The 27,994-nt window shown below is 40.9% G+C and overlaps 1 protein-coding gene across 1 annotated transcript in view; it reads left to right on the top strand.

Moving 5' to 3' along the window:
- LOC140200307 (progesterone receptor-like) overlaps positions 1-27,994 on the top strand; it is a 326,010-nt gene that overhangs the window by 99,076 nt on the left and 198,940 nt on the right. The window lies entirely within an intron of this gene.

Genomic DNA, 27,994 nt, shown 5'->3' with positions numbered 1-27,994 from the left:
ATAATACAATGTTAAATTAGGTAGCGTGAGTCCACCATCTTTTTTAGATTTTTGTAAATGAAACTTATTAACTCTTGGTTTTTTATTATTCCAAATAAAGGATGAAATAGTAGGATCAATTTGATCAAAAAAATTTTTGGTTAGATAGGTATATTTTGAAAAATATAGAAAAATCTAGGTAAAATCATCATTTTCACGGCATGAATATGACCTATCAAAGAAAGTGTAAGAGGATTCCATCGAGAAAATAATTGTTTCATGGAGTCCAATAAAGGAACTACATTAGCTTTATAAAGATCCTTTTTTTTTGTAACGATAATACCCAAATATTTAAAAGAATTCACAATTCTAAATGGAATATCCTTATATATAAAAACAGGAACATCTAAAGGGAACAATTCACTTTTATTTAAATTAAGTTTATATCCTGAAAATTTTCCAAAATCATTTAATAATTCCAAAAGATTAGGAATAGATTCTTCAGGATTCGAGATATAAACCAAAAGATCATCTGCATAAAGAGAAATCTTATGTATAGTCCCATTTATAGAAATACTATGAATATTTTTAGCTTCGCGAATTGTTGTAGCCAAAGGCTCCAATGCGAGATTAAATAATAAAGGACATAATGGACATCCTTGTTGTGTACCACGTGAAAGTGAAAAAAAGGGAGACCCAAGGTTATTAGTAATAACGCTAGTGATAAGGTTCTTATAGATCATTTGAATCCACTTATTAGAATTATTACCAAAGCCAGATTTCTCTAAAACATTAAACAAATAAGTCCATTCAACTCTATCAGTGATAGAGTTTGTCAAACGTGTTCATGAATGTTTTGTTATCAGTACATAAGGTCCCAACTAGAGAGAATGTGATCCTAATTTCCTATTAGGGAATGAGACAAGGCAGGTGACAGAAACGTGTGTATTTTGGCATCTAGTGATTATAATGCCATTATTTTCAAGATAATTAGGAGGATAGGTCTGGTCCTTGGGTTAAGATTCTAAATTGGAGAAAAGCCAATTTTGATGTCATCAGAAAGGATCTGGCAAGTGCGGATTGAGATCGGTTTTTTTCTGGCAAAGGGGTACTTGATAAGTGAGAAGCTTTCAAAAGTGAATTTTTTTGAGAGTACAACATTTGTAGGTTCCTGTCAGGATAAAAGGCAAAGATAACTGGTTTAACAACGTTTAGTTTTCAAGAGATATTGAGGCCCTATTTAAGAAGAAGACGGAAGTGCATAGCAGGTACAGGCAGAAAGGGTCATACAACGTACTTGAGAACACTTAAAAAGGAAATCAGGGGGGCTAAAAGAAGGAATGAGGTTTCTCTAGCAGACAAGGTGAAGGAGAATCCCAGGGGCATCTGCAGATATATTAAGAGCAAAGAGATAGCAAGTGACAAATTTGATCCACTGGGAGGTTAGGGTGGTCATCTATACATGGAACCAAATGAGATTAGCGGGGGGGGGGGTATTTTAAATGGATATTTTGCACTTGTATTTACTTAATAGACAAAAATAGAGTTTATAGAATTGAGGCAAAGCAGCAGTAAAGTCATAGAATATATACAGATTACAGAGGGGAAGGTGTTTGCTATCTTGAGGCAGATTAGGGTGGATAAATCTCCAGGGCATGACAAGGTGTTCCCGTGAACTCTGTGGGAGGCTTGCGCAGAATATACAGCAACCCTAGCAGAGATATTTTAAACGTCCTTAGCAACATGTGAAGTGCTGGAGGATTGGAGAATAGTTACTGTTGTTCTGTTCTTTAAGAAAGAATCTAAGAATAAGCCAGGAAATTGAAGGCTGGTGAGCATGACATCAGTAATGGGCAAGTTATTGGAAGGTATTCTAAGGGACTGGATATATAAGTATTTGGATAGACTGAGACTGATTAGGGATAGTGGACATGGTTTTATACGTGGTAGGTCATGTCTGTACAATTTTATAGAGATTTCTGAGGAAGTTACCAGGAGAATGGATGAAGGCAAGGTAGTGGATGTTGTCCATATAGAATTTAGCAAGGCCTTTGACAAGGTCCCGGATGGGACGTTCTTCAGTCGCTTGGCATTCAAGATGAGGTAGTAAATTGGATTAGACATTGGCTTCATGGGAGTAGCCAGAGAGTGGCAGTAGATGGTTGCCTCTTTGATTGGATGCCTGTGACTAGTTGTGTGCTGCATGGATGGGTGCTGGACCCATTGTTGATTGTCATCTATATCAACAATCTGGATGATAATGTAGCAAAGTGAATCAGCAAATTTATGGATTACGCCAAAATTGGGAGTGTAGTGGACAGTGTAGGAAGACTATCAAACCTTGCAGCGGGATCTGGACCACCTGAAAAAAATGGGCTGAAGAATGGTCGTCGTCATCATCAGGTCACATCTGGAAATTCCAGTTGGCGGACGATTTCCCTCCACGCCGCTCTGACATATTGGGAAATCAGGTACTCGGCAGGTTACAGCAGTAGTTTGCCTTTGCCTTCTGCCGGGTGAGTTTAAAGAGGTCACCACCTGTTGCAGTGGATGACCAGGATGTCTAAGTGCCTTGTCGTGCTCTTAGTGCTCCACCACACCTGCTGGCCTGCCTTCTTGACCGTTGGACCATTAATCGGTCTCCTCCGCTCAATCTGCCAGGGCCAGACTTCACACACTGGGATAAGCAGATTCCCTACCTCACCGAGGGTCGAAGACCCGTCAGCTACCCTCACCTGGTTTGGCCTATCTGCCAAGACGGATTACCGGGGTGTGGCTGCTGCGCATGCTACAGCTACTTGGAGCCACAGGTGAGAGCTGAGCCCCAGGTGGGAACCAAAGGTGGACGAGCTGTCCTAAAAAAGCCCCCCCCCCCGCAGAGCTGCTACCCCTCCCATGACACCCCCTACACCCCAGAAATGGTAGATGGAATTAAGTGCAGACAAGTGTGGGTTGTTGCATTGTGGGAGGATAAATCAGGGTAGGACTTACATGGTGAGTGCAGGGCACTGAGAAGTGCATTAGAACAGAGGGATCGGGGAACCCAGATCCACAATTCATTGAAAGTGGCATCAACGGTAGGTGGGGTCATATAAAGCTTTTGGCACATTGGCCTTCATAAATCAACATATTGACTACAGGATAGGGATGCTCTATTGAAGTTGTATAAGATGTTGATGAGGCTTAATTTGGAGTATTGTGTGCAGTTTTGGTCAACTACCTGCTGGAAAGATGTAAATAAGATTGTGAGAGTGCAGAGAATATTTATAAGGTTTTTGCCAGGACTTGAGGACTTGCGTTATAGGGAAAGATTTAATAGCTTAGGACTATATTCCCAGCCTAGAACACAGGAGAATGAGGGGAAATTTGGCCAAGATATACAAAATTATGAGGGGTCTAGATAGGGTAAATGCAAGCAGGCTTTTTCCACTGAGGTTGGCAATTAAGTTTAATGAAAACCTCAATGTGTTCTACATGTATGTGAAGAACAGGAGAATGACTAGAGTAAGGGTAGGACCAATTAGGGATAGGAGAGGAAATGTGTAGCTGGAGAGGGAAGATCCTGAATGAATATTTTGCTTTTCTATTAATTAGTGAAAAAGATCTTGACGTTTGTCATGTCTCCTTCTAGCTCTCATAAATCCATTCTTCCTCCAGTTCCTTCCTGGCTACCTTATAATTCTCTAGAGCCCGTCTGATCCCTGCTTCCTAAACCTTAAGTAAGTTTCTTTCTTCATCTTGATTAGGTTTTCCACATCTGTTGTCAACCACGGTTACTTTCCTCTACTATTCTCTCCCCTATTTCAATGAGACAAGCATATCCAGAAACCGTGTACGTGCTCCCTAAAGGGCTTTCACATTTCTGTTGTGCATTTCCCTGTATTCATTTGTTCTCAATTTATGCTACCATGCTCCTGCCTATTAGCATTATAATTCCCCCTCCCCCAATTAAATACTTTCCTATACCACCTGCTACTAACCCTCTCCAGGACTGTAGTAAGGTCATGGAGTTGTGATCGCTGGTTCTGAAGTTCCCTCCCACTGAGAGATCTCACACCTGACCTAGTCCATTGCCTGATACTAAATCAAATATGTCCTCTCCTCTAATCTGCCTGTCTAAATATTGTGTCAGGAGTCCCTCCTGGCTACACCTCACAAGTTCCACCTCATCCAAGCATTTTGCACTAAGGGGGTGCCAATCGCTATTAGGGAAGTTGAAGTCCCCCATGTCAATGGCCCTGTAATTTTGCATCTTTCCTAAACCTGCCTCCTGATCTGTTCCTCAGTGTTGCTATTGGGGGGGGGGGGTCTATAGAATACTCCCAGTAGAGTGGTTGCTCCCTTCCTGCTTCTGACTTTCACACACACTGACTCAATGGACAATCCCACCATGACATCCTCCTTTCTACAACTGTGATATTTTCCCTGATTAGCAAAGCTCTTTTGCCTCCATTTTTTTTTTAACCCAAAGCATCCAGCATCTATTCCCTTGTGACAGCTAAGTCTCCATAATGGCCTCATCATGGTTCAATGTACTGACCCATGCTCTAAGTTCAGCACCCTTATTCCTGATACCTTTTGCATTAAAATATATACACTTTGACTCATCCCAGTAACTGCAACTTTGCCCTTTCAACTGCCTATCCTTCCTTACGGACTTTCTACATGCTTCATCGACCTGTACACAGACTGCCCCATCCTCTGACCTATGACTCTGGTTTCCAACCCCCTGCCAAACTAATTTAGTCTTATGGTCTAACTGCAGTTGCTAAGTGTAAAATAGTAGCAGCGTTCCATAACAGTTCCTGAAACCGTCAAAAATAAAGGCATGTTCTTATGCAGGGTCTTGACCCCAAACCCTGAACATTCTATTTCCTCCTCAGATGCCGCTTTATCTTCTGAGTTCTTCCAGCAGGATTTTTTGCACCATATTCCAGCATCTTCAATCTTTTGTGTCTCAATTCTGAATATTGTAATCTATTGCCTCAGAATGATAGGTACCAACCTTGATTTCATAGGTTTAAGAATAAAAGGGTCAATAATTATAATGTGATCTTTACCATTCCATTCCTATCATTATATGGACTTGTAGTGAATAAGTTGGAAACACTGAACCAATGTCCAGCCAGAACAGCAGAAAGCCCTTAATAAATGTAAATTAGAGGTCTGTGCCTTCTTTCTACCGGTGTACAACTCCAATGGCGGTGAACAGGTCTTCCAGCTATGTCGCTGGAGTTTAGGGCAGCAATATCTGGCAGTGTTCAGGGAGCTTCCTCTCGGTTTTCACTACTGTCAGTCATGCAAGTCCCGGGTGGAGACTTAGGAATACCATTGCAGTCAGATGTAGAAGGATTCCTCATTACTTTTTCCCTAACAATTTTGTTTTACTGAGCAGGATTGTTCGCCCTGAGCTGAGCCCCCAAACCTGGAGGACCACTGTCCCCTACCCTTTGACCTTTTTGCCATGGATGACCCTACCAAAAGCCAAAGCATAAATCCCTGATTGCAGCCAGCATAGCTCTTTAGGTCTCTGAGGCACGCAAGCCTCGAACCACAATAAGCTTGTGGTCCTCATGAAGGATGAGAATGAACAGAATAGCCAAATCTGTAGGATGATCTAGGTTAGTGCACTGCTAATTTTCATGAGATGAGAGAACCTCCTGATTCCACAAACACTTTCACACTCACACACCCACAGTGTCCTCTCAGTTTGCCAGTTCTGTCATGGCTTTGCCTCTCTGTTTTCAATTCTACCCAATTGTAAAACATTGCTTGGCCTCTCTCTGGCATTATTGAGCTGCTGAATTTAAAAAAGAAAAATTATCTCTCTAAGAGGTTTGAACCACACTGCAAAAATTGAAATCCCCTGTTTTTTTATCTTAGGGTAGTATTTGGTAATATTTAAAAAATTCAAGGCTAAATGTCCTCTCATGACTGGTTAAACGTTCATATTGCCATTAATTGTTGTTCGATGAATATAAGAATAAATTATGCAGGAAGTTTGCATGGGGTCTCAGTTAGGAGGAAAATAGAGGCAAAGAAGTTAGCTCCAATTTTATCCACAATGCACTTGTAAGTCATCCTTTAAGGTGCACTGCCCTTACGATCATGACTTGACTATCTTGTGGCACAGTTCTTATTAAAAGTGGTATAAGAGCTTAACGTGTTACAATGTTAACTTAAATGCAAATCTCCAATTCTGAGTGAACTTTACTGATATTTTGGCTACCCTGTCAATCAGAATATAATACCTCCATTTCCCAATATGCTCAGTGCCTGTGATTTGCAAATATGTGGATGGTTTCATGTAGATAGTAAGAGCAATGTCTGTTTGCTATAATGCAGAGTTAGAGGAAGGGGTGGATGATATAAAACTCCGAACAAAATAGCTCATTGTGCAGAAACCTCAATTTACTCAGAAAGGGGAGACTACTTAAAGAGCAGAGTAAACAGAAACTGCACCATCTTCTCCCTATAAAAGCAGTGTAATTTCTACAGAAAATGCAGTGAGTGTAAGATTGTTTCTTAAAAATTATGTGCATTAAATCAACCTCAGTCACTTATTGTAGTGCATTCACCAAGTTTGATTGACAAAGTAATTATTGAATTATCTTCACTCGGGATGGCAATACACTATAGAGGCTATTGAAAGAGCGTCTATTCTTCAAATGCGATAACTGCATAAGATGCGTTTATAATTTTAGCCTCTTAAAGGCCATATCACTTGTCATATTGCCTTCAGTCAGATTATGCTGCAGAGGAAAGATGATTCCAATTGCTGGAGTCCTCTAGTACTGCACTATTGCTATCCATTAGGAATAGTTAATTTTGAACAATTTGATTTGGATTCTTACCTCTTGTGCTTCAAGGATACAGTTTCTTTCAAGAGCATAGCATTCAGCTAAAACTACCAATGTTCAGTCATTCCCATTGAAGTAATTCCTGGAACCACTGTAGTTCCAGCACTGATGCCATACCTGTCCTTCCTCCACCCTGTTGCAGAGCCCAGCCCCTCTGGCATTTCTCAGCAATACACAATCTCAGCTCTTTAAAGGGCGTGGCCAGTGCTGTTACCCATCTGCTGACACTGGGGCTCAGTGCCACATGGTTACTGGGAAGAATGCTGTGGAGTCTGTCGTTCAAGGCTTGGGTTAAAGACTCTCCACACTATCTATCCAGTCTCTGTGGAAGAACTGACGCTAGTTGTGTTCTCAGTGTTAACTGCATCTACCTAATGCTGGAGCTCAGATCTTGGGTCTAGCCTCTGCCATTCCCAGTTGCTCAGAGCCCATTGAATGGCAGACCAGGTGGTGGATCTGCATTGTGAAGTTTAGATCAGTGGGAGGGGGAGGGGGAGGGAACGTTAACTCAGACCATGAGAGGCCTGTGTCTGGCATTTTCATGCCTCACAAGGTGCAGATTGGAAGTCTGTGTGAGGCGCGACTCCTCACAAAGACACTAGAGCAATGTGTGGTTAAATGCCATGCTCAAGGACACAAACACGCTGCCACAGCTGAGGCTCGAACTAGCGACCTTCAGATCACTAGACAAACACCTTAACCACTTGGCTTAGATCAGTAGAGGTGTTTAAAAAGGAAGAGGATAAATATTTGAAGGATTGGGGAATTGATAGCTATGAGGAAATGGCATGGACAAGGAGTTAAAATGTGGGTTCAATCTACAATCAGTAGATTGGATGTTGGAGCAGACATTAGGGTGAAGTACCCCGTTCTGCCCTTCTTTTTCAGTGTTCTAGTATTTTCAAGGTCCACCTGGGTCCACCTGGCTGGGTCCTCAGTAGCCAAATGATAATAGGCCCAGATTTCAAATATTATCCAGCTTATAGCCTCCCATGGTGTCAGGCCTGGATCCCATGGACAAGCAAGGCATCAGGTACTGTGTTGTGACTGTGTAAAGGCAGTAGCTGCAATTGCAAAGAAATGCTGTTCCAACCGTGGTGGTTATAAGGATCCTTTGAATGATTATCTCTGCATCGGGTTTTATTCTTATTAGAATTAGACATGTACACATACACTTAAGTGATAGTCATTTAAAGCTGCCACTCTATATGACAAGTTGATAGGAGTGAAGCACATACGTGTTCTTAACCTGGGGGACTGCAAAATGTTTACACCCAAGATTAAAGAGTGAACAGCTAGCTTTTAGAGAAGGAAAAAAGAACAACTAAAAGTTTATGTACTTTTTTACTATACCTGGCTTGGAGTGCTACTGTTGATTAACTGATCTAGGTTAGGCAACTCACTGTACAGCTCTCAATTAATTCAAAGCTTGCACTTTATTGTCTCTACATAAATATCAACATAACTATGTTGACTTCAGGCCAACAATTTAAGTGTTGAATGCCATTGTGCCATTGTAACAATACTCACTCAACCTCTCCAACTTATAACACAGAAAGAGGGGATCTCCCGTTGGCCAAACAATTAACCCTTCTTCCTGCCCCTGGCAGCGGGGTCTTCTTTGTGATAGCTAGTCACAGGAGTTCTACCTGCAGCCCCTCATTCTTATTCTTCTTCTTATCAGTTCAATATGTTCTGTTTTGATCATGTTGGCTCTGGCCTATCTGACTATATGCGTCAACTTTTCATTGGCTCTGGTCCAAGGCAGCATCATTTTATTGCTCTTCTTGTAATTAATGCCTCTTTCTTTGTTCACCCTGAATCAAAGCAGTTTAGCTACATCAGCCAGTTACTAGGTTCAGGTTACCTTAAGTCACAGACACAGACTGCCCTATTCATAACCCTGCATGTTTTATCTTATCAAAGAACTTCTCACAAACAGCTACTTATTTGGAAATGATCTAAAATTCCGCAGGTTATTAGTAGGGGCCTCACTGTGTCCATATTGAAGGGCTTTGATCCAGCTATTCCTGAGCCATTCTCTCTCCCCTCCCCCACCATTTAAATCTACTCCTCAGCATTTTTTTTCTCCAGTCCTACTGAAGGATGTCGGCCTGAAATGTCGACTGTACTTTTTTCCATCGATGCTGCCCGGCCTGCTGAGTTCCTCCAGTATTTTGTGTGTGTTGCTGAGAAAATCCAGTTCACAAGACAGTTCACAAAATGAAGGTTACAGAATAGCCTCACAAAATAGTAACTTCTATTCCTTCCACATGACAAGAAAAAGACATTTGGTTTCTCTACTTTCACTCATTCCATTTAGATGTTTTCTTCTATATTTTAATTTCTTCTGGCCAAGACTGCCTTTATTGTTCAGTGAACAGGTTTTGTAAATAGGTAACTGACAGATGTTATATTATATCCTATTATTTCTTCCATTTACTTAGTATCAGTTCATACAGCTTCCACATGGTCAGGAGATAGAATGGTCCGTTATATAACCTTTTGTTATACAAAGTTCTTGCTACAAACCTGTCCACGACAAGCTCTTCCCACACTCAGTCCAACCCACAATGAGCCCTAGCTGACCCCGGAGGGGCTGTTGGTTTGAGTTGCTTCCCTTGGAGGGGCTGATGGGTCCTGATGTTCTTGGAGATGTTATCGAAATTTTGAGATTTGTGTATTAGACTGTAGTTCATATTGGCCCTTTTCAGTTCTGTGTTTTTTTCATAGTCTCACCCATTCTTTCTTGTTGCCAACTGTTGGTCTGCGGTTGGGGTTTGAAGTTCTTCTTGTTGTTTCTCCATGTGAGTAATCTGTTAGTTTTGTGCAAGGGTGGGGTGGATGGGTTGGTGTTTGCGAGCTTTTGTTTCATTTTCTTTTCATGTGGTGTGGGGGGAATTGATGTTCTTCTTTCAACTATTCCTATGCTTTTCTGTATTCTATGGCTATCTGGAGAAGACAAATCTCAGAGTTGCACTCTGCATACATACTTTGATAATAAAATGCACTTTTGACCTTCGAACCTTTGCTGCAAGTCCTACCCACTACAAGGTCTGCCCACAACAAATTTATCAGCAGAAGTCCATCAACAGACCTCTCAGATACAGCAAGATCTGCCCATGATAAGCCCCATTCGTAACAAGCCCTGTCACAATAAGCTGTACTAACAATAAAAATCATCCATAAACCATTCCTTATTCCTGGAATATAATGTTCGCAATGCTATAAACAAAGGAGTACAGATGGACAAAGGTTTCAGGAAGCAAACCAGGCCCAGGGAGGACAATCCCAGATCCCGCAAATTTAAAATTAGATCCTAGTACTTAATCACTTGGCTGCCCAGAAACTGGACTAATTTTGTACACCTTATCTGCAAATTAAGTATAAAATTGCTTTGTTGGGGTTAGATGGTGCTAATGCCAATTTTCAAATCACTTAGCCCCATTGGAAAATTGGCCCAGAAGTGGTGTGTGTGTCCTCCACTGCTGGTGGAGATTGGAAATTTTGGAGAAAACTCATGACATCATAACCAGTCACAGAAAAAAAAAAGTGAGGTATACTCTGGTACAGTGCAGGAATGATACAGCAAGAATGAGTCTACACTGTCACATCTCGGTGTCTCACACAGAACAGCTCTCAATTAGTAGTGCAATACACAGAAAAACTCCCAGCCTCAACTTTGAACACTTTGCATCATATTGCATAATTCCCTGAGACTCCCTTCACTGACAAGAGTGTTTCCCTCACAATCACCTAAGCTGCATGTAGCATCTGTTGGTCTATTGAGCAGCATACCTCACGGTGGATTCGCACTTCTCGTGGTACAAGAGTTGATCAGGCCAGTTCAGTGCAAAGGCAGATTCGAGTCATAGAGGAGCATACTGTGTCTCACACTCCTGTACTTTTGTTAAAATATTCTGTAAACAAATAAATAATATTTGCATATTGCAAGAAGTTTGGGTCATCTCAAAGAGTCATAGAACTCTACAGCTAAGAAATAGGCTCTTCAGCACCATCTAGTCCATGCTGAACTGTTATTCTGCCAACTCCCATCAATTTGCACCGAGAACCTACCCCTCCCATCCATGCGCCAATCAAACTTCTCTTAAATTTGCATTCAAACCCGCATCCACCACTTCTACTGTCAGCTCATTCCACTATCGCACCATTCTCTGAGTGAAGAAATTCCTCCTCAGGTTCCCCTTAAATATTCCACATTTTACCCTTAATCTACGATGTCAAGTTCTAGTCTCATTCTACCTCAGTAGAAGTGTCTTGCTTGCATTTACCCTATCTATATGCCTCATAATTTTGCCTACCTCTATCAAATCTCCCCTCATTCTCTTATGCTCCAGGTAATAGAGTTCTGTCATACTCAAACTTTCCCCATAACTCAGGTACTCAAGTTCTGGCAACACCCTTGTAACTTTCTGTGTACTCTATCAATCTTATTGATATCTTTCCTTTAGATAAGTGACCAGAACTTCACACAATACTCCAAATTAGGCCTCACCAACTTCAACATAACATCCCAACTCTTGTAATCAATACTCTGCTTTATGAAGGCCACTGTGGCAAAAATTCACTTTTCAACCCTACTTGTGATGCTACTTTCAAGGAATTATGGATCTGTATTCCCAGAACCTGTTTTTCTACTGCACAACTCAGTACCCTACCGTTCACTGTGTAGATCCGACTGTTACGTTTTGTAACTTCAACTAATTCAAAGGAAGACATGGGAGTCCAAAATGTGAGTCTAACTTCAAGTTTATTTAAAGCAAGGTGTGCATGTATCACAGGGTAGCATGATGACTATGCAAATCATGTATTTATGCATATAACCCAACAAACATATATATACACACAAGATTACTCAAATATATCTTAAATATTAAATGCACAACACTTACCCTGGTTCATCCTCCTAAAGTGAAACACCTCACACTCGTTGGAATGAAATTCCATAACTCCATTTTTCAGCCCATTTTTCCAGTTGGTCCAGGGTCCTGCTGCAAGCTTGGATAGTCTTCCTCGCTGTCCACCACACCACTAAGGATGTGGATGCCTGGTCATTGTGTTACACCAACCACAATGGGTATTAATGAAATCAAGGGGCATGGGAATACAGTGAAAAATGTCATTGAGATAGAACGTCAGCCACGAATATTGAATGTCAAAACAGGTTTGAAGTGTCGTGGATTCCATCTCATGTTCCTAATTTCTTGTTTTCTTATGATTACCGTTCCCCAAAACTCTGGGCCTGAGGAAGGTTTATTACATTTTCAATCTGTAATAAGGGTACTTTGTAACTGATACTGCATGTATGTAAATAAATGGATCTTCAGTAACTTTAAAATCTATTCTGATATTTTCTAAATGCTTCTGACCAACAGTGGGCATTTGAAAACATTCTGTTTAGGGAGCTATCTGACATCAATATTCTAAATTAACTTTGATGTCTGGATATTTGTGGAGATTACAATGAACAAATTAGATGCTATAAAAGCTAGTTGTTGATAAATAGCCTAGTCTGTAGAAGTTGTAGTCCCTATTAAATTACTGGTAAAAAAAATTGCATCAAAAATTGGTTACTAATATTTATATTACAAATTCCCAATATAAGCTCAGACTGAAGTGGGTCAAAATATATCTTATGCAAAGCAAAGTGGCCAAGTTTTTGAAATGTTTCTTTGTATATTTGGCATTACTCGGCAAAGGTTGGCTTACTACTCAATGAGAAATTTATATACTAATTAAGTTCAATATAAATAAAGTTTCTGCATGCATTACCCCAAGTTGAAATATTTTACCAGAAACTCGAGGCACGAAAGACTAGATGCTGGAACCTGCAGCAACAAACGATGAATGGCGTTCGTGGAAGGAAAGGATTTGCCAACATATCAGGTTAAAAGCCTGATCTGGACTGAGTGGAGAGGTGGCAACGGCCAGTATAAAGATGAGAAGGGAAGTAGTGAGAAAGGAGTCTGAGGTGGGTGGTGGACTGAAGAGCTATGGAAGTTGACAGACAGGTTACACTGGGAGTCGGGATGGTGTTGAGAGACATTGGCATATGAGAAGGGGAGAGAAAAAAGTGGCGCAAGGTGGGGAAGGGGTGCATGAAAATAGGCAACAGATCCAGAGGGAGATTAGCTGGAACTCAAAGAACTGCTCTGATAGGTAAAGGAAATGATAATGAAAACCATTAGGGGAATGGAGAAAAGGAGCCAGAACCAGATAAGGGAGGGAGTGCGGGATGGGCGTGAACTACATGCGTAGTGGGTGTTGAAATCAGGAAGTAGAGAGGTTGGGTGTCAGGGATTGGGAAAGAAGTGGGCGTTAGTTGAGAGAAAGTGGACAAAAATGGGAAGTCTGGAAAGTCGGTATGAGAGAGAAAGAGGTGGGAAAAGGTGGGGGAGGGGTTATACAGGGAAAACAACCCACCAGAGGGGGGAATTATCTAAAGTTGTTCACGCCATTGAGTTGTCAACTGCCCAGGTAGGATATGAGATGTCATTCCTGTAGTTTTCGATGGGCCTCACCCTGACAGTAAAGAATATAGACACTATTTAAGAATGACCCCATTTTGCAGACAATTTATTCTTAAATCACTAAAAACATCAAAAATGGTAGCTCTGCTCTCAAGGCGTTGCACAAATGTAAGCGGAGTTGAGGCGAAATTAATAACATTTTAATATATCATTTTAATTTCAACTGCGAGTAATACCAAAATTATGACCTCCTTATCTTGTTGCTGAATCTTAACCAAATTATCATCTTTAACCCGGTTTTTTAAAATTCTGAACATAGAACATAGAGCATAGTACAGGCCTTTTGGCCCACAATATTGTGCTAACCTTTTAACCCACCACAAGAATGATCTAACCCTTCCCTCCCACAAAGCCCTCAATTTTCTTTCATCCATGTGCCTATCTAAGAGTTTCTTAAGTGTCCCTAATGTATTTGACTCTCCCACCACCCCTGGCAGCACGGTCCATGCACCCACCACTCTCTCTGTAAAAAAAACCTGCTTCTGACATTTCCCCTATACTTTCCTTCCAACACCTTAAAGTTATGGCTCCTTGGATTAATTATTTCTGCTTTGGGGATAAAAGTATCTGGGTGTTCACTCGATCTATGCCTTTTATCATCCTGTACACCTCTATCAAGTCCTGGTCTGTATGAGTAATAAGATGTCGTTTATGCAGAATTTATTCATTTTATTTGAAGAATGTTGCAAATAACTTTTAAAATGCTTATGAAGACAACAGACATTTTGTGGGATATGTAGGATTGTGGGAACTGATGCAGGGTTTCATCTGGCATTGTTGGCGATTCCTTTCCTCCCACCAATGCTACCCAGTCCATTGAGTTCTTTCACCATTTTATTTGTTGCTACCGATTCCAGCATTTGTGTCTCCCATTTGTGGGATATGCTGGTGAAAATAGCCAGGAGATAGAAGCAGGACCAGAAATGGGGTGAAAATCACAATGAAGTGAAGAAATAGCTGAGTTCTAGCCTGAACTGAACTGCAATCAATAATGCCTATTTACATTTGGTTTCACTTCATAGTGCTCAATAGCTGATGCATCTGGTTCATAACTAAAATATGTCCAGGTAATTAAAGAGGTGACAGTAAATATCTGATCTTTCTGAACATTAAGGAGCAAGCACATAAACCCCTGAAATGAACAAAATAAAAGATAATATTTGAAGCTTTTTTGATACCTGTAATTTTATTCTCAGCAACTCAGTTTTTGAAGGATAAATGATATAAAGAGGACAGAGTTTCTCTAAAACTACAAACTGTCAATTTATGTGCACACCTTCATTGCTCCCTTTTCCTGTTTAAGTTTGTTCGTGGTTGACTATGAACTTAAAGAGGAAATGTCTTCTTGAGAAAAGGCTTATCATTTACATTTTAGCATAATCTGATGATGACAATTGTATTCTTGCAATGTCGGATGTCTGGTCAAAGTTTATCTGAATTTTTGCATTACTCAGGACACCATCTTACTAAAGTAATATGACATTTTGAGATGAGAGATTGAAGAACTACTGTCATTCTTGATCTGAATTCATTATATAATTCTACATTGATCGAGTATTTGCCCACAACTCAAAAGTTTGCCAAGTCTCTGCTTGTAGGGATATCTACAAATTCACTTTTGATCATTTTGCAACATCCCTTCCTGTCAACTTAACACCTAAAACAAAGATGGCACACTAATTATTGTCTTATTTTCCTTTCTTTGTAAATGTTATGAAGAAATTGAAAATGTCATTCAGTGCAAGTTCCTGGCATCTTCACATATTAGTCCATGACAGACCAAGGGGCTGCAACAGACTAGATCTCCTTTAAACCCTAAAAGCATGTCCACATAAAATACTGGTTTCCCTGGCTGCCAGATTCATTATAGCCTGTTAGTAGCAAGTCAGCACTTATCTCGAGTATTTGTATTCCTGCTCAAGCACAAACAGTACCCGTCAGGAATGTCGCAGTGGTGCCAATGCAGATTTCTAGCGTCACACGCAGCTGTTATTGCAGGAAAACTGCATCAATCTTTAAAAGCTTGCCAAAGAAAGCAATTTAAGAATAAAATATGAATTGAAACATATTAACCAAGTTGTGTGAAAGCATTGTTTTTATTTAGTAAATTCTGAGCAAGATAGAATAGTGCCCAATTTTATTATCTTTAAAATCAAAATGATATTTGAGTAAGTTAGTTAAGCAGAGAAATAAATTCCTTTGTGTATATATATCACCCTCATAAAGTTTGTGGAATTGTACCAAAATTAGAAAAAATCATAACTAACTATACCACTTGATTTAAAAATATTATTTATATACGTACTTGAAATTAGCTTTATCCACAGCTTATTCAAGAGGAGCTCAACACTATTATTACAATTTTTTTATCTTTTACCTTTCAATGTGCATCGTTCATTTACTTACCCACTTCCCAGGTTCATAATATCATGCAGTGCAATCTTTTCTCTGACGTTCATTGTTTAAGTACTGTAGATACACATTTAAACAGTTATATTTTGCTCATAAATGCTTTATGTATGTAAACTGTACTTTGGCCTAACTTGGAGGCTCACTAGCATTGTAACTGAACTATTCTTAATGTTTTTCTACTTCAATTATTTAACATTAAGTAACATTCTAAAAAAAACCCTAAAAGCTAAAGGCTAGAGGAAAAGGATTCAAGCATCTTCTTGGCTTCAAGTGCCTCACTTCTTGACCTGTTACTGAATTGGTATCTTGGTGAGATCAATTGAGTTTTAAGCAGTTTTCTTTTCTCTCTTTCAAATGTTTGCTGTAATTGTCAGTTCTTTGTGTAAGTAGACATAATCGCAATGTTCTGTTGTCTTTACTTCTGGGTGGTCTGGGCTTTTGCATGGAGATAATCGTAACTACAACAAAATCACATTCTGGAATTTAGGTAAGCCGAAGCAATATTTTTAAATACCTTATAGATAAAATATCACCAAATAGTGTGGATCTATATCGATAGGATTCAAAAGGTACATTTAATGTCAAAGAAATGTATACAATATACATCCTGAAATTCTTTTTCTTCGCAAGCATCCACAAAAACAGAGTGCCCCAAAGAATGAATGACAGTTAAATGTTAGAACCCCAAAGCCTGTCCTAACCCCCCCACGCATAATCAGCAGCAAAGTAACGACCCCCTCTCCACCAGCAAAAACACATCGGCAACCCCCCCCCCACTGAGCATTCAAGCATGCAGCAAAGACATAGACTTGCAGTACTAGATATGACAAAGTTATTTCCCATGGTAGAGGATTGTAGGACAAGAGGGCACGACTTCAGAATTGAAGGACGTCCTTTTAGAACTGAGATGCTGGAGAAATTACTTTCGTCAGAGGGTGGTAAACCTGTGGAATTTGTTGCCAAGAGCAGCTGTGGAGGCCAGGTCATTGGGTGTATTTAAGATAGAGATAGATAGGTTCTTGATTAGCCAGGGCATCAAAGGGTATGGGGTGAAAGCAGGGAAGTGGGGATGACTGGATGAAGTGGATTAGCCCATGATTGAATGACGGAGCAGACACGATGGGCTGAATGGCCTACTTCTGCTCCTAAACCTTATGGTCTTATGGTTTTATAGTATCCCAAAGACTACTCATTCACTCGGTAATTCAAGATACCACAGACTCTCTCTCTCACTAATAAGGGAAAAAGAGGTGTCCCCATTTCACATCGAGGGAGGAGACATAACAAAACACTCACTGATTTATGGTGTTAAAAGTCTGTTGCATCACTTTTTCCGAGCTCTGTGCCCAAAGAACTCGAGTCTCTAAGCACACAGCCAGCAGCCAGCTCGCTGCTTTCGATCTTCCGTGTGCTCCCATGACACATCAGGCAGCAGCACCGGCATTGAATCAGCCCGTCTCCAGAGCCATGAAAACCCGACACCCTGAAGGCACCCTAGTCTTCCAGGCCGTGTCCTTGGCATATCGAAAAGTGGCCGGTCGTGAGGTCCTGAGAACGGGTCCCTTTTCCGCAAAAAACCAAAGTCAGCGTGTAACTCCATGTCAAGGTCTTCAAAACAACCCTGAAAAGGAAAAAAAAAGGATATGAAAGATAGAAAGAGAGCAGTTTTCGAATCTGCAAGCGAAGGAGTCGCTGTTATATTTGGCTAAAATAACAAGAAATAATCTTAAAAGTAGACCACAACTTGCAGCAATGGTCAGATTTAAGGCTACAAAAGATTCATTCCAATCTGAGTATTTCATCACTGGAGGTGGTGCTTTTCAGATGAGCTGCTAAACTGATGCTCAGTTTGGAGGAACAACACCTTATATTCCATTCCGGTCTGTGTAGCCTCCAACCTGATGGCATGAACATTAATTTCTCAAATTTCCAGTAATTACACCCCCCACCCCCTCGTCTCCACTCTCCTTCACCATTCCTCATTCCTGTTTCCCTCTCTCAGCTTATCTCTTTATCTGCCCATCACCTCCCTCTAGTGCTCCTCTCCCTTCCCTTTCTTCCATGGTCTTCTCTCTCCTATTAGATTCCCCCTTCTCCAGCCCTTTGTTTCCTTCACCAGTCAACTTCCCTGCTCTTCACTCGCCCCCCCCCCATTTCACCTATCACCTACCATCTTGTACTTCTTCCTCACCTCCTGCACCTTCTTATTCACGACTTCTCCCCTTCCTTTCCAGTCCTGAAGAAGGGTCTCGGCAACTGTACTCTTTTCCTTAGATTTTTCCTGACCTGCTGAGTTCCTCCAGCATTTTGTGTGTGTTGTCCTGGATCTCCAGCATCTGCGGATTTTTCTCATGTTTGTGATGCCCTGTCTGCCTTTTCATGTGAATGTAAAACTTCTGTGACAAGAGCAACAAAAGTTGTCATTGGATTTGTGACCAAGCTAGATAGGTGTATTGGTGAACAGTGATAAACACTGATGGAGTGATCTGAATGTGCTCATACCTTCGAAAGCTGACTCCTGATGTGCAGTCAGCTGCACTGTGGACAGGAGAATCTGAATTGCTCGTGCTTGATTCTGGGCTCTACGTTAAATTTCAGAAGTAACCTGCAAATGATTTTGTTGACAAAGTTTGAAACTGTCATAAGTGGATTATGTCCAGGACTACCAGTCCTGGTCAATATTTATCCCTCAATGAACACTTCCAATTAATAGACCTAATTCATCTGACATATTTGATCCGGCACATCTGACATATGATCATTGTTCTGTTTGTGGGATGTCCCTGTGCACAAATTAACCACTACATTTCTCACGTTCTTTCCTGACTGCTTCATTGCCTGCAAAATGCTTTGAGGCATCTTGAGATAATGGAATTCATTATATGAATGCAAACGTCTCTTATTTCTTTTCTTTGCAATTTACATGTCTTAATTCATGAAGTATCAGAATTTTCTAACTCTTCCATTCATTGTTTCATGTTCGTACTATTATTGAATCAAAATCAGAATCAGAATCAGAATAGAATCAGGCTTACTATCACAGACATACTGTATGACGTGAAATTTGTTGTTTTGTGGCAGCAATTAAGTAGACTGATTATATCTGGAACTGTGGCAGCAGTTTCTATAAGTTACAATAACAAATAAATCGTGTAAAAGAGAGCCGGTGTAGTTGTATCCGCATCGGACTTCGAGGCGAGTGGTCCTAGGTTTGAATCCGGCTGGCTCCATCCAGGCTTTCCATTTGTGCTGGGTTGAGTTGAGCTAGCAACTCAGCCTCATAAAAATAACAGTCAAAAAATACGAAAAAATGGCAAGGTTGCTGCCCGATGTGCCACAAGGCGCGGAGAGGAACGACAAGTGGAATAGAAGAGAAGTAAGGTAGTGTTCATGGGTTACTTTACTTTTGGTTGTTGACTTCAGAAGGAGTAGCGGACCTCACGACCCAATTTACATTGGTGGTGCGCAAGTGGAACAGGTCAAATGCTTTAAGTTCCTCGGGGTCAATCTCACAAATGGCCTGACTTGGTCCAACCAAGCAAAATTCACTGCCAAGAAGGCCCACCAGGGCCTTTACTTCCTGAGAAAGCTAAAGAAATTTGGTCTGTCCCCTAAAACCCTCACTAATTTTTATAGATTCACCATAGAAAGCATTCTTCTAGGGTGCTTCACAACCTAGTATGGAAGTTGTCCTGTCCAAGACCGGAAGAAGCTGCAGAAGATCGTGGACACGGCGCAGCACATCACACAAACCAATCTTCCGTCTGTGGACTCACTTTACACCGCACGCTGTCGGAGCAGTGCTGCCAGGATAAAGAAGGACACGACCCATCCAGCCAACACACTTTTCGTCCCTCTTGCCTCCGGGAGAAGGCTCAGGAGCTTGAAGACTCGTACGGCCAGATTTGGGAACAGCTTCTTTCCATCTGTGATAAGACTGCTGAATGGATCCTGACCCGGATCTGGGCCGTACCCTCCAAATATCCGGACCTGCCTCTCGGTTATTTTTTGCACTACCTTACTTTCCATTTTTTTATTTTCTATTTATGATTTATAATTTAAATTTTTAATATTTACTATCGATTTATAATCCAGGGAGCGGGAAGCGCAGAATCAAGATTCTCTGTGATGATTGTACACTCTAGTATCAATTGTTTGGCGACAATAAAGTATAAAGTGGACCATTCAGCAATACGATGGCAGAGGGGAAGAAGCTGTTCATTGAGTGTGCATCTTCAGAATCCTGTACCTCCTCTCTGATAGTATTAATGATAAGAGAGCATGTTTTAGATGCTGAGGGTCCTTAATGACAGTATAAGTTTTCATCCTTTATCATAACCTAGACTTACATCATCTCCATGTCCATGACATTGATTTGTGCCAATTCTCCTTCCTGTTCGCTCCTCACCATATGCCTTGCAGGCTTCTCTCCTTCTGGAGATACGGGATATTCCTCATCCTTTACAGCTGTTGCATCATGGCCTGTAGTGCACAGTTTGAAAGCAAGGCATGAAAGGCATGACAGAGCCTCTACTTAGAGGTTTGTATACGATTAGCATGTCACCAAAGCTTTGACCAACTTCTATTGATCCTGACTGGTTGCATCATGGCCAGGTATGGGACCACTAATGCCCAGGATGAAAAAGGCTACAGAAAATGATGGATACAGCCCAGTCCATCACAGACAAAGCCCTCCTCACCATTGAGTACATTTACATAGAGTGCTGCCACAAGAAAGCAGCATCCATCATCAAAGACCCTCAGCATCCAAGCCATGCCCTCTTCCACTACTACCATCAGCCAGGGGGTACAGGAACCCTAAGCCCCACACCATTAGGATCAGGAACAGTTACAACCCTACAACCATTAAGGTCTTGAACCAACTTCATTCACCACTACTCTGAAATGATTCTGTGACCTACAGACTCATTTTCAACTCATGTATTCAGTATTACTTATATTTGCACAGTTTGTCTTCTTTTGTACAGTAGTTGTTTGCCAGAAATTGCCTGTTTATGTATTGTTTTTCATTTAATTCTGTTGTATTTCTTTTTCCCTGTAAATATCTGCAAGAAAACGAATCTCAAGGTAGTATATGTTAGCGTATGCTTACTTTGACTGTAAATCTATATTGAACTTTGTTCCATCTTTCATGTGTTCTGCATATGCCAGACTAACTTATGAGAAAGCTGTAGAAAGCACTTACATGACGTTGACCAAAAAGAGTGAAGATGATGCCACTGTACGTCGGTGACTCTCTGCAGGCTGCAGGAACTCGTACCAGTTTTCCACTTAAATCTTCCCTTTTTGAACTACTTTCACTACAATCTGCAGCATATGAACTTCCTCTTAACAACAGACTATAGAATTACAACAGTGATCTTCAAATCTCGCGTTCGACGGTTAAATGTGGAGCAGTTAAGCGTGGTACCATCAAGGGTCAATGCCAAGGTCAAGACCGAAAAGGTGGCAGGAGAGTCAGGATTTAAACCAGGCAGAAGCAGAGGGAAGAGGCCTCCTCGACCTACCATCTTGTTGGTGAATGTACAGTCACCTGAAAATAAGATTGAATATCTCAGAGCAGGGCTGCCGTATCAGAGGCAGATGAGGCAGATCTCAGTTGTTTGTTGCATTGAAACTTGATTAACATTGAACATGCTGGATGCAGCTATCCAACCAGAAGGTTTTACAATTTTCCGAATGGATCGAACCTCCAATTCAGGAAAGGAAAGAGGTGGCAGCGTACGCTTTTCAGTCAGTTCTCATTGGTGCACAAATGTTGGGATTATGTCAACTTCTTGCTCCCCTGACTTAGAACAACTAACAATTAAATGTAGACCATTCTATTTGCCTCGGGAGTTTTCATCCATGATCCTGACCACAGTTTATATATCATCACTGGCTGATTATAAGCAAGCACTCACAAAGCTCTATGGTGCTGTCTGTAAAAAGAATCAGCCCATCCCAAGTCATTTCCCAAATTATAGTTGGCAGCTTTAATCAGCCTGTTTGAAGAAAACCCTGCCTAATTTTCACCAACACTTAATACAACAGATACAACAGATGTCCCAACACATACCAAAGCTATACTACGATGAGCAACGTCTATCATTCCTTCCCGAAACCGCATCTTGGTAAGTCAGATCATTTGGCCGTACTCCTGCTACCTGCATACAGACAGAGCCTAAAGAGCAGGACAACTCAGATGTCATCGTGGGAGGCTGAGGAATGGTTACAGGAATGCCTTTGAGTCAGTGGACTGGGCCATGTTCAAGAACTCATCAGAGAACTGAATGACTACTCCAGGGTCATTTCAGACTTTACTAAAACAGCTGTGGATGAGTGTGTCCCCGCAAAATCGTTCAGGTTTTCCCCAATCAGAAGGCCTAGATGGACAATGAAATCTGGAACCTACTGAGAACCAGATCAGAGGCATTCAAGTCTGGAGATCAAGAATGCTACAAGAAGTGCAGGAATGATCTTTGGAAAGCCAGCTATCGGGCATGTAATGATTCCTACCTGTTCTGGTGATCAAAGTGAGCATTGAGCTCACCTGGAAGCGAAGCTTAGCTGTCCTCTAAGTTGCAAGATTTAACTTTGTAGGAGGTTATGGCATTCAAACCCTGCTACAATTGTTGAGCATCCCTCATTGATTCCAGTCTAGCCCAGAATCTCCACTTCTATAGATGTGTGGTGGAAGGTGTGCTGACTAGCTGCATTACCGTCTGGAATGGGAACATCAATGCCTTTGAGTGGAAATTCCTACAAAAATTAGTGGGTTTGGACTAGTATATAATGGGTAAAATCCTCCTAATCATTAAGCACATCTACATGAAATGTTGCTGTAGAAAAGCAGTATCCATCATGAAAGATCCTCACCACCCAAGCCATGCTCTTTCCTCACTGCTGCCGTCAGGTAGAAGGTACAGATACCTTAGGGCTCACACCACCAGGTTCAAGAACAGTTACTACTCCTCAACCATCAGGCTCTTGAACAAAAGGGGATAGCTACACTCATTTAAGGGCTCGGTTCGACCATTATTTCATGTTCGTTATTTATTGCTATTTATTTATATCTGCAATTGCACAACATCTATTTACTGTTAACAGTTCCTGATGTTTACAGTTTACGGTTACTGTTCTATAGATTTGCTAAGTATGCACGAAGAAAAGGAATCTTAGGGTTGTATGTGGTGACATGTATGTACTCTGATAATAAGTTTTACTTTGAACTTTGAACCTCTACCACTGATGTGTGGAACCAACAAACAGATAAATTATAAATGACTGTCGATACGTTATTTGACTGTTTGTCTATATGCTGGTGAATGGAGTTGAATTTGTTGCACAGCACAATTTCCATGGCTGTTCCTGCATCAACTTCTCCCCCATGATCTTATAATCATATGCAATATATGCATTCTTGTCCTCCAACATTGACAAAAAATAAACTGTAACAATCAGCATGACGAACACCTTCATGTCTCCAGGCATGAAAGTTTCATTGCCATAATATCATTAGCTTCGACACCAGCTTACACCTGGTAGATGATTTAACATTTCATTTCCAAAGTCCTCACTGGAATTGAGCCAGGCAGGAAGCAGTTGTCAAATTGGTTTTAAAGATATATGTTCAATATGTGTCCTTCTGATTTAAAATAACAACTAGACAGTTACAGCTCTAATGCATGTTTAATCAGCAGCTCCTATGAGCACAGTAGCTCTCTTTCAAGCCACAAATTCCACTTTCATCTTCTACAACAAAACGGTATAAATAGCTCAGATAGCAAAGCAGACAGAAATTTGAGAGGTCCCCAGTAACTTAATAGAGCCTTAGAAGATTAATTTATCTTACAGTCTGTCTGCTCCTGGAAGGTTATAAGAGGTATTTGTGTCTGCGAGAGAGCGTGAAGTTGGTTGGGGCCGGCTGTGGTCAGAAACTGATTCTGAAGACAAGATCGGACCAGCACCAGGAATCGGTCTTTTTACGAAGGCGATAGGAATACCTCTACTCTTTGCATGAGGTCTTTTTGTGGTGCAAGCAACAGCAAGATACCTATGAGAGTGCCAGCTGCCTGATGTGAGCGGCACATCCTCAACGGATTTGCCATGCTGCTTTTGCACGTCTAATTTGCATACAGACAATCTCGATGTTAGGTAATGCTTCTGTTCCTGGGCCAGTAAGTCAATTTCCTTAAGGTCAGAAGTGTTTGTTTTCTATAGCAACCCATATAATATTGGTCTAGCCAAGCCAACACAGCTTCTGTTTGTTCTATGTTCCCCACCACTACCTCTTCATCCCATTAGACTGATCCTCCTCCACTGCTTGGTTTGATTACTCGCTGCTTGGCAGCAGTTTGACAGCAGGAAACATCTGAACATTTCCACTGCTCTCTGATGGTACGTAACCAAGAGCATTTGTAACCCAGCAAAACTCAGTGCTGCATCAGAATGAAGAACTCTGAAATAATCCTTGGATCCTTTAAGAATTCCACCTGAACCTATTTATCAAGAGAACTGCATTAATGTCCACAAAACAATTTTCATCTCATAGACTTTTACAACTTTCTGAACATATTGATTCCCAAAACCTGACAGTCATGAAAAGCTTAAACCCATCTAGCAAGACTGCATCAATCTATAAAATGGACAATTTTTGCCATCTCATGTCCAGGCCATCTGCCATTTTCCCTTTTGTTCCCTAGTTATAGACAGTTTCTGTCTTTCACATAAGTTATTTTGAAACACGTGCATCTTTAGTTTCAAATTGTAATTCTTGAAGTGCAATTATTAGGTTTCATTCTGGCCACAGGTAAAAAGTAAAAATATTGCCTGCATAAATAATCTTGGAAGACAATGGACAGTAAGACTTTGAAATGAAACTAAGTGTTGGAAAAACTCAGCATGTCAAGCAGCATCTATGGACAGAGAAACAGTCAATGTTTTGCATCTGTGACTTTTCATCAGACTCAGGAAAGAGAAAGATACAAGTCAGTTTTCAATGGGAAAATGAGGTGGGTGGAGATATGTTGAAAAACAGGGTAGGGTATCAAAATGTATCTTTTATAACTTCTAGAAAAGAGAAAAGGTAATGGTCAGGGTGAAAAGCATTTTTGACAGAGCTGCTGACCTTATGATATACAACACACCATGAAGGTGGACTGAATGGAAGAAAGTATCAAGCCTGTAACAGACAGGACAGTGTTTACCACTCTCTGCAGACTCCATTTGCCCAGAACAGTATGGTTGCAACAACAGGCTGGGATGCAATGTCAGGATGCTTTCTGTAGTGCATCCTTAAAAGTTTGAGAGAATCCTCATGGACAAGCCAAAACCTCTCAGATATCTAAGAAATTGCATACATTGAAGTGCTTTCTTGACCACTGCAGCAATATGGAAGGATCAGGAGAGGCTTCTGGTGACATGGGTGCCTTGAGACTTGAAGCTACCAACTATCTTTATAGCAGCTCCAATTCCCTTGATGAGCACAAGGTTGTGTTCACCCAGTACTACACCCCAACACCCCCTCCCCACTGTTTCCTTTAGTCAACAACTTGCTCTTTGATCTTGTAGATGTTAAAGTCTTTGTTCCAACACCATGAGATAAGGTGGTCTCTTTCTTCTTATCATTGTTTGTTTCAGCCGATTAGTGGTGTCATCAGTGAACTTAAAGGTTGAGTGGGTGCTTTATTTGGCTGCGTAGTCGTAGGTAATGAATAAAGTTACTGCCTTTCCATTGGGGTACTGCCTCAATAATCATAGTAGCTGTTGAATGAAATACTGCTGGAGTGATATTGTGCCTTGAGGTCCCTTTTAGATACTGTTACCAGCACTTTGGTGGCAGCAACTTGAGCTCCCAGTCTACCTAGGGTCAAACTGCCACAACCTGGTTACCTGTCACTGGCACCACCAGTGTGCTGTTTCTCATGTGAGGACTGAGGGAAGCTTGTTTTGCAGTGCATCTATGTGATGTGCCACCCACAGTGGGATAACTGGCAGGGTGTGAGGCAGGGAGACCGCCTTTAGAGCAGTGGCAAATGTGCCACCACTCCAAGCTCCACTTCTTCTCCTGTTCGGTAAAATAAAAGTGACAGTTCGTGGAGGCTGGGGGTTGAAATCAGAACGCCTGTGGAGTAGTTGTTGGCCTTTGGTGGCCACAATCGTGCAGTGCTGAAGCAACCTGAATGGACAATTGGAACATTATTCAGACTGCAAGTTACTGCATCTGGTCCCCTTACTGCTCCAACGCTTATGACTTTACTCTAAGTAAATAATTTTAAGAGGGATGTTAAGAAAAAGTTTTTAAAATTTTACTTATTTAGGGATACAACCTGGTAATTGGCCCTTCTGGCCCAACGAGTATGTGCTGTCCAGTTATACCCATGTGAACAACTAACCTACTAACCTGTGCATCTTTGGAACGTATGAAGTTTATGCTACAAAGTTACTTCTCGCCTACATTCCACTTTCTTTACAGATTCAACTTTGTGGAATAAAAGGAGAACACAAAGCAGCTACTTAAAACCTCTGCAATATCCTGCAAGCTCACTTAACCTACTTCTTCATAGCAGCAGTACTGCTGGTTGACATGATGCACCTGGACATGAACTCTGTGTGTGTGCGCGCGTGTGTGTGTGTGTGTGTGTGTGTGTGTGTGTGTGTGTGTGTGTGTGTGTGTGTGTGTGTGTGTGTAAGGAGCATAGGCCTGCAACAAGAACTGACAGAATAAGTTCTTGAAAAGTCATGAAAAACTGGAGAAATCTTATTTGGAGCATTCTTATTCCACAAACAGCAAGTTTGAAAAGGGAGCAATTTTAGACCCCCATCAGCAGGGAGGAAATGAGGGTTTGGACAACTGTGTAAACATTTACACCTTCTGTGGTATCAAGAGATGCTTCTGCTGCCTTTTATCATATGTTTAGCAATTTAGAATACATTTTAATAACTATAAATGTAACAAAATAGATTAATATAACAATTATAGGAAACAGCACAGTAGAGCTTCTGACCCACAGCTTCAGAGAGCTGTGTTCAGATGCAACTATGTATGGTATTTGTACATTCTCCCTTTGAACCCTGGGCTTTCTCCAAGTGTCATGGAGTCTTAAGAGTCATAAAAGAGTACAACATGGAAAAGAGTCTCTTTGAATGGAGAACAGTATCTTTAACCCAACTTCTCTATGGCGACCTGAGCTAGTTACTTTGATTACAGTTACCTACGTTACCTGTCCAAATGAGAATTGCAAATGTCTTAATTTTCTTTAATATTCCCAAATCAAAGGCAATCAGCCACTCAAACTTTTCTTCTTGTGCAGCCTAGTGTCAGGAATATTAATGGGAAATGGGGAGAATAAAATGAAATCAATGCAAATGGATGCGTAATTTTAGCATGGGCTCATTAGGGTTGATTGCATGCTGTATGACTCTGTGACTCTGGGTAAACATTGATTATCCAGATCTCAAGCAAAAATTTACTGTTTCACTGCACAGTTTTATTCCATTTAATTTACACATTCATAAGTCATTGAATGGTCCATTGTTAAGTCATTGTCAATGAACAGTCTGTGAAAGGAACTCATCAGGTCAAGCAGTATCTGTGGGAGAAAAGAAACTGTTGATGTTTTGGATTGAAATCCTACATCAGATCAACAAATCTGTGCTGCTTTAGAGAAGCTGAGGATCTATACTAGAAATTACCTGGTATAAAAAGTCTGCATTCAGGATTCAAGACTGTTTAATGTCATTTTCAGTACGCAAGTGTAAAGGAGAATGAAACAATTGTTACACCAGCTCCGATGCAACACTAAATAAAAATTGTAAGACAAAGAACACAATAATAGTTAATGAAACATAGTAAATATAAATACGTACTATAAGATAGCTTATATAGATAGATTGATTGTATGCCCATAAAGTGACACTAGGCACAGGAGTGTCTGTACATAAGGTGAAATAAGTAGTGATGGTTGGGGATATGCAGGGATGGGTTAGTGGATGGAGGTGTTGATCAGCCTTACTGCTTGGGGAAAGTAACTGTTTTGAGTCTGGTGGTGCTGGTGTGGATGCTACATAACCTCCTCCCTGATGTGAGTGGGGCAAACAGTTCATGAGTACAGTGGGTGGGATCCTTCATGAAGGTACTGGACCTTTTCTGGCATCCTTCTGTATATATGTCCTTGTTGGTGAGTATTG

This window comes from Mobula birostris, chromosome 7, assembly GCF_030028105.1.
Source record: "Mobula birostris isolate sMobBir1 chromosome 7, sMobBir1.hap1, whole genome shotgun sequence".
In the NCBI taxonomy this organism is placed as follows: Eukaryota; Metazoa; Chordata; class Chondrichthyes; order Myliobatiformes; family Myliobatidae; genus Mobula; species Mobula birostris.
The sequence above is the reverse complement of the archived record's forward strand: the minus strand, read 5'-3'. Positions and strand labels throughout refer to the sequence as shown.